This window comes from Borostomias antarcticus (genome assembly GCF_949987555.1).
Source record: "Borostomias antarcticus genome assembly, chromosome: 17".
Taxonomy (NCBI): domain Eukaryota; kingdom Metazoa; phylum Chordata; class Actinopteri; order Stomiiformes; family Stomiidae; genus Borostomias; species Borostomias antarcticus.
Window position 1 is genome coordinate 5,416,874 of NC_140250.1, and position 13,414 is coordinate 5,430,287.

Sequence of the window (13,414 nt, forward strand, 5' to 3'; positions counted from 1 at the left end):
CCCCCCCTACGCTCTGCTACCTCGGGGCGACTGATTGCCCTGTCACTCCGAGGCCCCTCTGGTCGATTGACATGGTCACAGGTCTTCTCTGTCCTGGCCCCAGAGTGGTGGAATGAACTGCCCACTGATGTCAGGACACCAGAGCTGCTGCCCATCTTTTGCCGAAGGCTCAAAACTAATCTCTTCAAGAAGTACTACCACAATCCTCCCTCTTAAGTACCTATTGTATTTTTACAATGCTATTCTTGCACTTTGCCTTCCGCATGAATTATGCTCTTAATCACTTGTTTTAGAAAGGAGATGCACTTGTGAGTTCTGGCAAGTAGTAGTACATTGGCTTTTCCTATGTTAAATGCAATTATTGTAAGGCGCTTTCGATAAAATCATCAGCTAAATGACTGTAATGTAACGTAATGGTTTCCGTCAGAAGCATTCTACGGAAACAGCTCTCCTCCAAGTCTCCAATGACATCATGAGGTCCTCCATTAGCGCAGCTTTGGATACAGTACATCACTGCACCCTGATAGAAAAGCTTAGGCCGTGGGCAGGTATCTCTGGTAGCGTCCTGGACTGGTTCTTGTCTGATCTCTCCGATAGGACTTTCTCTGTCAGTTGGTCCCTCTATGTCTGAAACTGCTGTCCTGTCCTGTGGTGCGCCACAGGGTTCTGTTTTGGGTCCTGTCTTGTTTGATTTATATATGTTTCCCCTAGGATTGATTATTAACAAATGTAATGATGTCTGTTATCACTGCTACGCTGATTATATTCAACTGTACATATCTTTTAAGCCAGATAATGACAAACTATCTGTTTTACATGACTGTTTGACTGCCATTAAAGCAATACATAGCGTTTTCTCCTGTTTTCTCGGAACTGCGCCCCCACAGGCTCTGCGAGTAAGTGCACTGTCGTACTGTCAAAGTTATCAGATTGTCTTTTTCTTTTTCTGGCTTCCTCTGTGATGTTTCGCTTCGGTTTTCTCACCTCCGCCATGATATCATTGAGCTAAAAAACGCATGATATCCATAGACGCCGGAATAGTTAGCTACTACTGTGTTGTTTAAGCACAACGTTGCGCATGCGCACTTCGACTGAATGCTGCGTCCCAGGAGCGCGAGTTTTAAAAGGTAATAAATGTCAATGTATTATCTTTCTGAGTAGACTGTTTGGACGATTCAGCTTACCTTTAGGAAATCTAATTGGAGAATTAACACCAGACATGTTTGTAAAGGTCCAAATATCGCGATGTATTGCTTTAAGGCTTGGATGGCCAACAATTTCCTTCAGCTCAATACTGACAAGACTGAGGTTCTTATTATTGTTTCAGATATTATTATTTGTTTCTTTGTCCTTGTGTATATTTCATTTTATTTTTTTATTGATGATTTGTGAAGCATTTTGTGACCCCTATCTGTGATAAATAACATTTATTTACTTTGATAGATATTAGTGTATTATTTGACATTCTTTTAGATCTTCACACTTTTTCACACATTTTCCTGAAAGAATGTATGTTATCAATAATTCATATGACCATCTGTCTCTCTTCCTTCAGAGTCTGTGAGACTTGTGAATGGAGCTGGTCTGTGCTCTGGCAGAGTGGAGGTGAGGTCTGATCAGTCGTGGGCTTCAGTGTGTGAAGCTAACTTTGACTGGCAGGATGCAGAGGTGGGCTGTCGGGAGCTTGGCTGTGGGGCTCCTTCAGCCCTCCAGGGGGCGCTCTATGGAGAAGGGAAGGGTCCAATCTGGGCTAAAGAGTTCCAGTGTAAAGGCAAGGAATCCCGCCTGCTGGACTGTGACACCTCAGGTGCAGATAGAAACACCTGCTCACCTGGCAATGCTGTTGGATTCACCTGCTCAGGTACTGTAAGAATCTGTTTGTCTCTCAACCTCTGTTTCTCACCTGGAGTGACATAATGAGAAAGAGTTTGGCTGAGTTTTGTTAGGATGCATAATGTCAGAGGGTATGACTGTCTCCTGTCTTTCCTGTCAGAGCCTGATGATGTGAGGTTGGTGGGAGGAGGCAGCCGCTGTGCTGGTAGAGTGGAGATGAACCACCAGGGAGAGTGGAAAAGTCTGGACAGTTTGTATGTCTGGACCATGGGTGATGACGCTGTAGTGTGTAGACAGCTGGACTGTGGCCCGGCTCTATCTACAAGAGAGACTCCTGGTGGTGAAAAACATCCTGTATGGATGTTTACATCTAATTGTACTGGGACTGAGTCTGCACTGAGGGAGTGTCTAAAATTGGATGCAGTGTTTGATTGGAATTCAGCCCTGGAGGTGGTCTGCTCAGGTAATACACACATCATCAGAATTAGAATCCGTTTATTGGCATGTAGTTTTTCGTATGAGGAATTTGCTTTCGGTCGCGGTGCATAACATGGAGACAACATTGGACAGGGTGCAGGGACGAGACAGGACAGTGCAAAGCCTCCTGTGGACAGGTGTTGGAAATTGGCATAAGGCTACAAACATAAAAACAGTGCATCTCGTTGTTGTGCATATGTACAAGTCTTATGTTTCTGTCATGTCCATATCAAATAAAGTTAACTCAACTCAAAGACAGGACAGTGCAAAGAGCGGGTTCAAAATGCTAGTGCAAAATAGGATAAGACAAAAAACAATACACAAAATGTAGTGCGGTCAGTGTATATACAGAGTGTGCTGAGTGTAATGTGTATGTGAGTGTGTGTATGCAGCTGGGAGTGATCGTACTCCAGTGTGGGCGGAGGATGGTTTTGAAAGCAGAGCTGAAATCCACAAACAGGATTCTGGCGTAGGGACATGTTTACTGCGTCGTCCACAGACCTGTTTGCTCTATAGGCAAACTGCAGAGGGTCCAGGAGTGGGTCCGTGATGGATTTGAGGTGCAGCAGAACTAGGCGCTCACCTTCATTTCTACAGAGGTCAGGGCGACGGGCCTATAGTCATTTAGACCGGTGATCTTTGCCTTCTTGGGGACAGGGATGATGGTGGAGGTTTTAAAGCAGGTTGGTACATGGCATATCTCTAGAGAGGTATCGAAGATGTCAGTGAACACCGGGGACAGCTGATCAGCACCAAAGTTCAGCATGGATGAGGAGAAAGAGTCCGGTCCGACCACTTTCGGGTGGTTCTGTCTCCTGAACAGTTGGTTCACAACATTTTCTAGGATGGTGAGAGGCTGTGCTGCAGTGAGGGAGGGGGGGGGGTCTGTAGGGAGGTCTGGGCCCTTGCTGGGGGGATGTTGTTGGGGCTGATGGGTGGAGTGGGGGGGCTATTGTTATTTGGATCGTCAATGGACTGGGGGGATTTCATTTTGTAGTTGGTGATCTGACAGAGGCCTTTCCAGACAGAGGACGTGTTCCCTTCTGAGAACTGGTGTTGTAGATAAGCGTTGTTTAGTCTCCTTCATTGCCTTGCTAAACCTGTACTTGGCCTCTTTAAAACATTCTGTGTCTCCCCTCATCCTTACTTCCTCTTTCTCCAGCCTTAACTTCCTGAGTTTGGCTGTGAACCAGGGCCATTGGCTGTGTGACAAAGTTAATTGTCCTCTCTCCCTAACTAAACATGATAGTGTCCATGTTATCTCCATGGTTGCATGCTGCTACCTCTAGCTACATTCGCTAGCAGACACCACCAGGCTTTATGACACAATTCGACTACAATCAATGAAAGCTTGATTCTGTAGGCCGAGGGGAATCCAATGATGTCCACTTATTTGATCATTTTTAATGACCGCTAGATCAACTAGAAGTCAATTTCATTCCGCTAACGTCACTATAACGTATATGATGAGACGAGCATCCGGGTTGAGGTGAAAGGGGAGTTTATTCGTGTTAGCTAGCTTTCGTTAGTACTATATGCAAAGAAACACACAGCATAATTACTTACAGTTTCTGCATGATTTGCACGGGCAGTTGGTATTGCTTGAACATTCAGAAAGAGTTTACCTGAAAATCCTGCATTGTACTGATCCAGGTTGGAAAAGCAATCAGGCAAAAAATGGATAGCAATCACTGCCAGTGTTTAGCCAATTTTAGCAGGAACGTGTAAAAAAATGTATCCACTCACCTCTTCTGTCCTTTGAGCTTGGGAGACGATGTAGGGATCTGTGCTGCTTAGTATTGTACATCCAAGAACAGAGCATTTTCTGTGCGAAGACATTATGCTAGCTAGGGGGACCTGCAAATAATGTCAGCCTTTATATCCAGGTAAACAAACACTGGTGATTGGAGGTATTCAAATGAGGGCGGGATTATTATAATGATTCCCTGACTGTGACGTAATTTGACAAGGGAGATTTGAATGGCTTGCTGGGACTGACTTTTTTTTCTAATGTTTTCATTTCGGCTGACCACAACAAAATGATTGGGTTGTTTTACTTCATACGTTGTGTGTTAGTAGGCCCATCAGAGACTCGAAATGTATACAGTATGAAAAAACAATGAAAATGTTAGTTTTGCAAACGTGGACCCCTTTTAGATTTCTGTCTTACTGGATGTATGCTGATGTTATCTGTTGAAGGGATTCACATTGAATAATGGCAACATTTCTAAAGATATTAGTGTATTATTTGAGATCTTCACACTTCTTATTTTGTTAAATATTTTATGTTATTAATAATTATAATGTTCATATTGACCATCTGTCTCTCTTCCCTCAGAGTCTGTGAGACTTGTGAATGGAGCTGGTCTGTGCTCTGGCAGAGTGGAGGTGAGGTCTGATCAGTCGTGGGCCTCAGTGTGTGAAGCTGACTTTGACTGGCAGGATGCAGAGGTGGTCTGTCAGGAGCTTGGCTGTGGGGCTCCTTCAGCCCTCCAGGGGGCACTCTATGGAGAAGGGAAGGGTCCAATCTGGGCTAAAGAGATCCAGTGTAAAGGCAAGGAATCCCGCCTGCTGGACTGTGACACCTCAGGCGCAGATAGAAACACCTGCTCACCTGGCAATGCTGTTGGACTCACCTGCTCAGGTACTGTAAGAATCTGTTTGTCTCTCAACCTCTGTTTCTCACCTGGAGTGACATAATGAGAAAGAGTTTGGCTGAGTTTTGTTAGGATGCATAATGTCAGAGGGCATGACTGTCTCCTGTCTTTCCTGTCAGAGCCTGATGATGTGAGGTTGGTGGGAGGAGGCAGCCGCTGTGCTGGTAGAGTGGAGATGAACCACCAGGGAGAGTGGAAAAGTCTGGACAGTTTGTATGTCTGGACCATGGGTGATGACGCTGTAGTGTGTAGACAGCTGGACTGTGGCCCGGCTCTATCTACAAGAGAGACTCCTGGTGGTGAAAAACATCCTGTATGGATGTTTACATCTAATTGTACTGGGACTGAGTCTGCACTGAGGGAGTGTCTAAAATTGGATACAGTGTTTGATTGGAATTCAGCCCTGGAGGTGGTCTGCTCAGGTAATACACACATCATCAGAATTAGAATCCGTTTATTGGCATGTAGTTTTTCGTACGAGGAATTTGCTTTCGGTCGTGGTGCATAACATGGAGACAACATTGGACAGGGTGCAGGGACGAGACAGGACAGTGCAAAGCCTCCTGTGGACAGGTGTTGGAAATTGGCATAAGGCTACAAACACTAAAAACAGTGCATCTGGTTGTTGTGCATATGTACAAGTCTTATGTTTCTGTCATGTCCATATCAAATAAAGTTAACTCAACTCAAAGACAGGACAGTGCAAAGAGCGGGTTCAAAATGCTAGTGCAAAATAGGATAAGACAAAAAACAATACACAAAATGTAGTGCGGTCAGTGTATATACAGAGTGTGCTGAGTGTAATGTGTACAGTATGTGAGTGTGTGTATGCAGCTGGGAGTGATCGTACTCCAGTGTGGGCGGAGGATGGTTTTGAAAGCAGAGCTGAAATCCACAAACAGGATTCTGGCGTAGGGACATGTTTACTGCGTCGTCCACAGACCTGTTTGCTCTATAGGCAAACTGCAGAGGGTCCAGGAGTGGGTCCGTGATGGATTTGAGGTGCAGCAGAACAAGGCGCTCACCTTCATTTCTACAGAGGTCAGGGCGACGGGCCTATAGTCATTTAGACCGGTGATCTTTGCCTTCTTGGGGACAGGGATGATGGTGGAGGTTTTAAAGCAGGTTGGTACATGGCATATCTCTAGAGAGGTATCGAAGATGTCAGTGAACACCGGGGACAGCTGATCAGCACCAAAGTTCAGCATGGATGAGGAGAAAGAGTCCGGTCCGACCACTTTCGGGTGGTTCTGTCTCCTGAACAGTTGGTTCACAACATTTTCTAGGATGGTGAGAGGCTGTGCTGCAGTGAGGGAGGGGGGGGGTCTGTAGGGAGGTCTGGGCCCTTGCTGGGGGGATGTTGTTGGGGCTGATGGGTGGAGTGGGGGGGCTATTGTTATTTGGATCGTCAATGGACTGGGGGGATTTCATTTTGTAGTTGGTGATCTGACAGAGGCCTTTCCAGACAGAGGACGTGTTCCCTTCTGAGAACTGGTGTTGTAGATAAGCGTTGTTTAGTCTCCTTCATTGCCTTGCTAAACCTGTACTTGGCCTCTTTAAAACATTCTGTGTCTCCCCTCATCCTTACTTCCTCTTTCTCCAGCCTTAACTTCCTGAGTTTGGCTGTGAACCAGGGCCATTGGCTGTGTGAGAAAGTTAATTGTCCTCTCTCCCTTACTAAACATGATAGTGTCCATGTTATCTCCATGGTTGCATGCTGCTACCTCTAGCTACATTCGCTAGCTAGACACCACCAGGCTTTATGACACAATTCGACTACAATCAATGAAAGCTTGATTCTGTAGGCCGAGGGGAATCCAATGATGTCCACTTATTTGATCATTTTTAATGACCGCTAGATCAACTAGAAGTCAATTTAATTCCGCTAACGTCACTATAACGTATATGATGAGACGAGCATCCGGGTAGAGGTGAAAGGGGAGTTTATTCGTGATAGCTAGCTATCGTTAGTACTATATGCAAAGAAACACACAGCATAATTACTTACAGTTTCTGCATGATTTGCACGGGCAGTTGGTATTGCTTGAACATTCAGAAAGAGTTTACCTGAAAATCCTGCATTGTACTGATCCAGGTTGGAAAAGCAATCAGGCAAAAAATGGATAGCAATCACTGCCAGTGTTTAGCCAATTTTAGCGGGAACGTTGCCATCAAAAAAAAAATTATCCACTCACCTCTTCTGTCCTTTGAGCTTGGGAGACGATGTAGCGATCTGTGCTGCTTAGTATTGTACATCCAAGAACAAAGCATTTTCCGTGCGAAGACATTATGCTAGCTAGGGGGACCTGCAAATAATGTCAGCCTTTATATCCAGGTAAACAAACACTGGTGATTGGAGGTATTCAAATGGGGGCGGGATTATTATAATGATTCCCTGACTGTGACGTAATTTGACAAGGGAGATTTGAATGGCTTGCTGGGACTGACTTTTTTTTCTAATGTTTTCATTTCGGCTGACCACAACAAAATGATTGGGTTGTTTTACTTCATACGTTGTGTGTTAGTAGGCCCATCAGAGACTCGAAATGTATACAGTATGAAAAAACAATGAAAAAGTTAGTTTTGCAAACGTGGACCCCTTTAAAATTTCTGTCTTACTGGATGTATGCTGATGTTATCTGTTGAAGGGATTCACATTGAATAATGGCAACATTTCTAAAGATATTAGTGTATTATTTGAGATCTCACACTTCTTATTTTGTTGAAAGATTTTATGTTATTAATAATTATAATGTTCATATTGACCATCTGTCTCTCTTCCCTCAGAGTCTGTGAGGCTTGTGAATGGAAATGGTCTGTGCTCTGGCAGAGTGGAGATGAGGTCTGATCAGTCGTGGGCCTCAGTGTGTGAAGCTGACTTTGACTGGCAGGATGCAGAGGTGGTCTGTCAGGAGCTTGGCTGTGGGGCTCCTTCAGCCCTCCAGGGGGCACTCTATGGAGAAGGGAAGGGTCCAATCTGGGCTAAAGAGATCCAGTGTAAAGGCAAGGAATCCCGCCTGCTGGACTGTGACACCTCAGGCGCAGATAGAAACACCTGCTCACCTGGCAATGCTGTTGGACTCACCTGCTCAGGTACTGTAAGAATCTGTTTGTCTCTCAACCTCTGCTTCTCACCTGGAGTGACATAATGAGAAAGAGTTTGGCTGAGTTTTGTTAGGATGCATAATGTCAGACTGTCTCCTGTCTTTCCTGTCAGAGCCTGATGATGTGAGGTTGGTGGGAGGAGGCAGCCGCTGTGCTGGTAGAGTGGAGATGAACCACCAGGGAGAGCGGAGAGGTCTGAACAGATGGTCTGACCGTAACCTGAGTACTGCAGCTGTAGTGTGTAGAGAGCTGGGCTGTGGCTCTGCTGTTTCAAGAATGGTGACTGGTTGTGGTGTATTCCGCCCTGTATGGAATTTTAAATCTCACTGTGCTGGGTCTGAGTCTGCACTCAGGGACTGTGGACCAGTGAATGAAGGGTATGATTATAAATTCCTGGAGGTGGTCTGCTCAGGTAATACACACATCATGTCATTGTATTCAGCCGATGATCTTGGCAGTCACACATTTCTAGTCTGCTCCTACAGTATCTGTTGTATTTAAGATTTCTTTATCTTTTGCTGATAGAGCTTATATGAACGCTGTAATGCATGGCATTTTAAATATAAATGTGCTTGGTCTGAGGGAGTGTATTGGTTTAAAGAGACTAATACTAATGGTGTTCTGGCAGTGATCTTCTCAGATACTTGACCAGGAAGACATTTCATGTGATATTATACAACTGTCTCAGTCACTAAAGTAGCTCATGCTGCCCTGTGAGGGAGGGAGGGAGGGAGGGAGGGAGGAGAACACAGCAGATCTCATCATCACACCTGAATCAGAGAGGTTGGTTTCTCTCCCCTCTTCTATGTCTTTGCAGATCTCCTATTCCAGCCGATTATCTCCCTGTCTTCCTCCATGCGAGGGGTCTCAGAGGGCCAGCAGCAGGGGCTGCAGGTGTTCAAGGACCACAGCTTCAACATCAGCTGCTCCATCCAGCCACAGTACCCAGGAGGCTCCTTCCACCTCATCTTCACCAGCTCCAACACAACCCTGAGATACACCCACCCAGCTGTCAATCAATCTTCCAACTTCCTCTTTCCTGCTGTAGACCACGCCCACCAAGGAAACTACAGCTGTGTTTATGAGGTCTACGTTTTCTCTCATAACTTCACCTCTGAGAGCAAGCTCCTCTCTGTCACTGTCACAGGTAAATGAGAGTGGAGTTCTAAAAATCTCTTATCGCTTTTCACCCACTCAAAAGGGTTGCTGTGACCTGGTTTTGTAAACCTCTTTGGGTTGAGTTTGTCAAAGGATTTACTAACTGTCAGTGAGTCCTTTGATTCCTGTGGTGATCTGTGGGTATGTGACCACATCATTTTAATATGTATGTCAGTATTACTAACTTAGTTTAACTGCCTCTCTCCACAGTTCACAAAGTAGCAGCACGTTTGACTGGAAATGAAAGTTACATATTGTGACTAAAACTTTTCAGTTAACAGCTTAATCTGATCTGATGATTATCAGTTTCCTCAACAGCTGTTTCTGTTCCAGACTCTCCTCTGACAGATTTCCTCATCAGAGTGGTGATGCTGGTGGTGGTGCTGATCTTGTTGATATCCACCACTGCCCTCTATCTGTTCTTTAAGGTACAAGTTATTACCCAGTCAGGGGAATGATAGCTATGGCACAGAGGACAAGTCTTTGCTTAACTACAACATTTGCCTATCTGCTTGCTGGTAGATTTGCTTTAGTTTTGTTTGTGGTCTGTGATCTGTTTATGTAGGCCTGGCTGTGATAATTATCTTGCTGCTCAAGTCTCTCCTCGTGTTCATGACTCTTAGTGTTGTGTCTCTCCAGACCACCAGTGGGCGGAGGCCAGCAGAGAGGGAGAGCATGGAGATGGTGTCCCTGCATTCCAGTGCTGAAGCGGGGCCGGGGGAGGAAGGAACAGCCCAGAGGATGGACCAGGAAGAAGCTGCTGTTTAGAGGCTGATTTTAGATCAGTCATGTGGTGTCCCTGCCAATGGTGTCTGACAGCTTTGGGGGAAGGTGGTCTGGTCCTGGATCTGGGCCTTGGGACGAATTCCACAAAGTCTAAGATACTCGCTGGTCCATTTTATAAATAGCTTTTTTTATTCAAGAATTTCTTAATTCAAGCTCTTTTAGATTTATGTGATTTCAGCTACCATTCACTTTTGTGGTTTGTTGTTTTAACAGTGTTAGTGATATATTCAGTAAATGACCAGACATTTATATTTACACTTTTGCTGAGGATATTCTATGGGGAACTCAACAAGTTGACCGTTTAAATTAAAGACATCATTTCTACTGTTGTTTCTGTTTTGACACAAACACAATGTTACTTATTTGGCTTTTATCATGTTATTCTTACTATTACATTACGTTCTCTGAGATGCTCTCTTTTCTATTGTGAATGCCGTCTTTTATAGAAATACTTTTTTTTACTACTTTCATAGGGCCAATAAAGCTAGTCAAAGTCTGGCTTGTGTATTTCTCACCCCTCAAACCTCCTCACGAAACCTTCACTCTGGAAACAGCAGCCTTGTCCTTCCCTCCAGGACCAAGCTCCGCACCGCAGGGATCCAGCCTTCCACTGGGCCACTCCTCGTCTGTGGGACACTCTCCCTGACCTCAAACCTAAAATGTGGCGATCGGCTGTAGGGGCCTTGGAGTGACGGGGCAAATAGTTGCCCTGAGGTAACAGAGCGTAGTCGTCAGGAGGGGGTGTAGATTTTGACCATGGCCTGGAGGTAGGAGGGAGCTTTTACTTCCATTGCCCTGTAGGCTAGTACCAGAGTTTTAAACTGGATGTCTACATACCTACAGTAGCCTATGTCTATGTTGAAATAATTACTCTAAGTCTTAGTTTAAGAGTTCCCCCCTTCCTTCGTAAAAGTTGGTCCCAGCAGCTTTGTGAATAGGTTTTAAGAGGGAACTCTTAGCTAGGACTTTTTAGTGCAATTTAGGAGTACTCCTAGTTGTAAGTTTAAATGCTTTGTGAATACAGCCCCAGAGCTGTTTAGGGACCTGAAAAGCTAAGAAAAAGAAAGCATGTATGAAAAACCAAGCTCTCCCCCAGGCTGAGTAGAGCAGCTTAGACACAGACACCCTAGATGAGAATCTGCAGCTAGGACCCAGGAACCAGACCTAGGAAAGCAGCAGTGGGTTGAACAGGAACCAGACTTTATGACTAAGCGGTGGGTGGAGAGAGTGGAGAACCCTCTTAAAGCCTGGATCAATTTTTCCAATTGGAAACAGATGTCTCTCATTACACAGGGGTTTCTAAATACTGCTGTCTCCAGTCACTCCCCAACTGTCCCTGTCACAAAGCTCTGAGATAAATCCACAAATATATCATAGACACACAACACACAGTTCTTTAAATTGCACTTTATATTTGACATTAAGAAATGTTTGAATAGAATCAACAAATAGACCATCAAACAGGAAGTCATCAAACAGGAAGTTAACCCACTGCCTTGTGCTGAATGAAAACACAGCTTTCACAACCAGGAGTCAGCTCTTGCTCAACCCTAAACCTTTGTACAAATAAAACCATTTTGACAACATCCTTTGGCTATTTCCTCGTTAGTGGTCATGCTTAAAAGCAAACAGTCTGACAGACCATTAAACATAGCAGAAAATGATTTACACACTGGTAACATAAGTAACTGAAAAAAAACATCACACAAAACTATAGTGGCATCGAAGTCCTTAGACAAATTGGCACTGCAGTCAAATGCGTTTTAAGGTTACAAGGTACGTTTGAAGCCAAACCCTGTGAGGGACACCGCCATGTCTGAGGTGGGGAGGGGTTCGTTCAAGAGCGACCACATTTCACAACATCTGCAACGCTTACCTGTCGTTTCCTCCTCACACCACAGTTGTGTGTACAGCTCTCTGACCTGCAGAGTCAGAGAGCTCAGTCAGCACATCTGCGTCAAGGCGTGCTTCCTATAACCTCATGGCAGCAACGAGGGAAAGTTCAGTGTTTCCTTTGGCTAACCACATGGCCGCACCGAGGGAAAGGTCAGTGTTTGATTTGACTGTTGGTGTTTTCCACTTATGTACAGCCTGACGTCCACCCTTACTGTCCACCTCCTTCCTCTCTCCTCTCTCCCTCTCATATCAACCCCTGCTTTTGCATACGCCTATTCCCAGAAGACTACATGGGGAAAATGGACAGTGTCAGTCTAGCAGACACCAGTAACACAGCTCAGAGCACAGAGTCTACCAGGGTGTAACCCATCCGTCTTGGCCCAGGGCAGGATTAGAACCCGGGTCTCCCGCTTGGGAGGCGCTGACAGTTGCGCCAATAGGGACGTCCCTCTTGGAGGGACTATCGCACTCCTTTTACGAGATTTTCACCAACTACTCCACATTTCTCTCAGTTACAAGAGCACCAGTAACACAGCTCCGAGCTCGGCACTGCAGGGCTACAGGACATACGGATAGGATAAGAAGCGCACACTACAGCATGCAGACGAGTAGAACGCAAGCAGCTTTAGTATCCAGAGCTTTAGCATACATATGAATATAGCATCCAGATACTGTGACATACATGTGGACGAAAGAATCCAAATATAAAACCATACATGTGGATATAACATCAAGAGATGTAGCATATCAGAAAACGGAACGTAGGCCTACACTATAGCCAACACAGTGCACAAGCTCACTAGATTCAGCACCAGCATGAACACTGGCAGCCTACACAGCACAGAACTGTAACTGCAACACACAACACAGAACTGTAGAACCCAGAAAACGTCCCTACAGGAGGTCACCAGACAACAGGGATACAAGGCAAGTAGGCAGAGCCACAGAACACAAACAGACTTCAACTATTCTCGCTTTGAAACATTACTTTGATAATACCTCTGTGCACTAGTATAATTTTTCAATTTTCCTACCGGTCTATTCTCAAACATTTAATCCAAGTCAGAAGGTTCTCTCCCACTGGGAACACCACCACACTTCTTCATACTACACTGTTGTTTATTCTTATGGCTGATATTGAATGTAAATGTGATTAATCACAGTGTACATGTTAATTTTACAATATAAAACAAGGTAGTTTGTGACACCATAAACATATTGCATATATATATAAACCCTACAATCTCTTTAAAAATGCCTGGTTAATTCGATTACCAAAGTGGTGCAGGTGATAGACATGTTACATATACTGTAGTGATGATAGACATGTTACATAGACATATTAATTAAATGATGACAAACATAACATAACACAGTTACAGCAATGAATATTCTGAGGCCTGTGACTTTGCGTGACTTGAACCTATGGTAAAGTGAAATGTTTCTATAAGTGAATCCCACAGGTACAAATGGGCAAGTAATATATTTCAAATGACAGCATT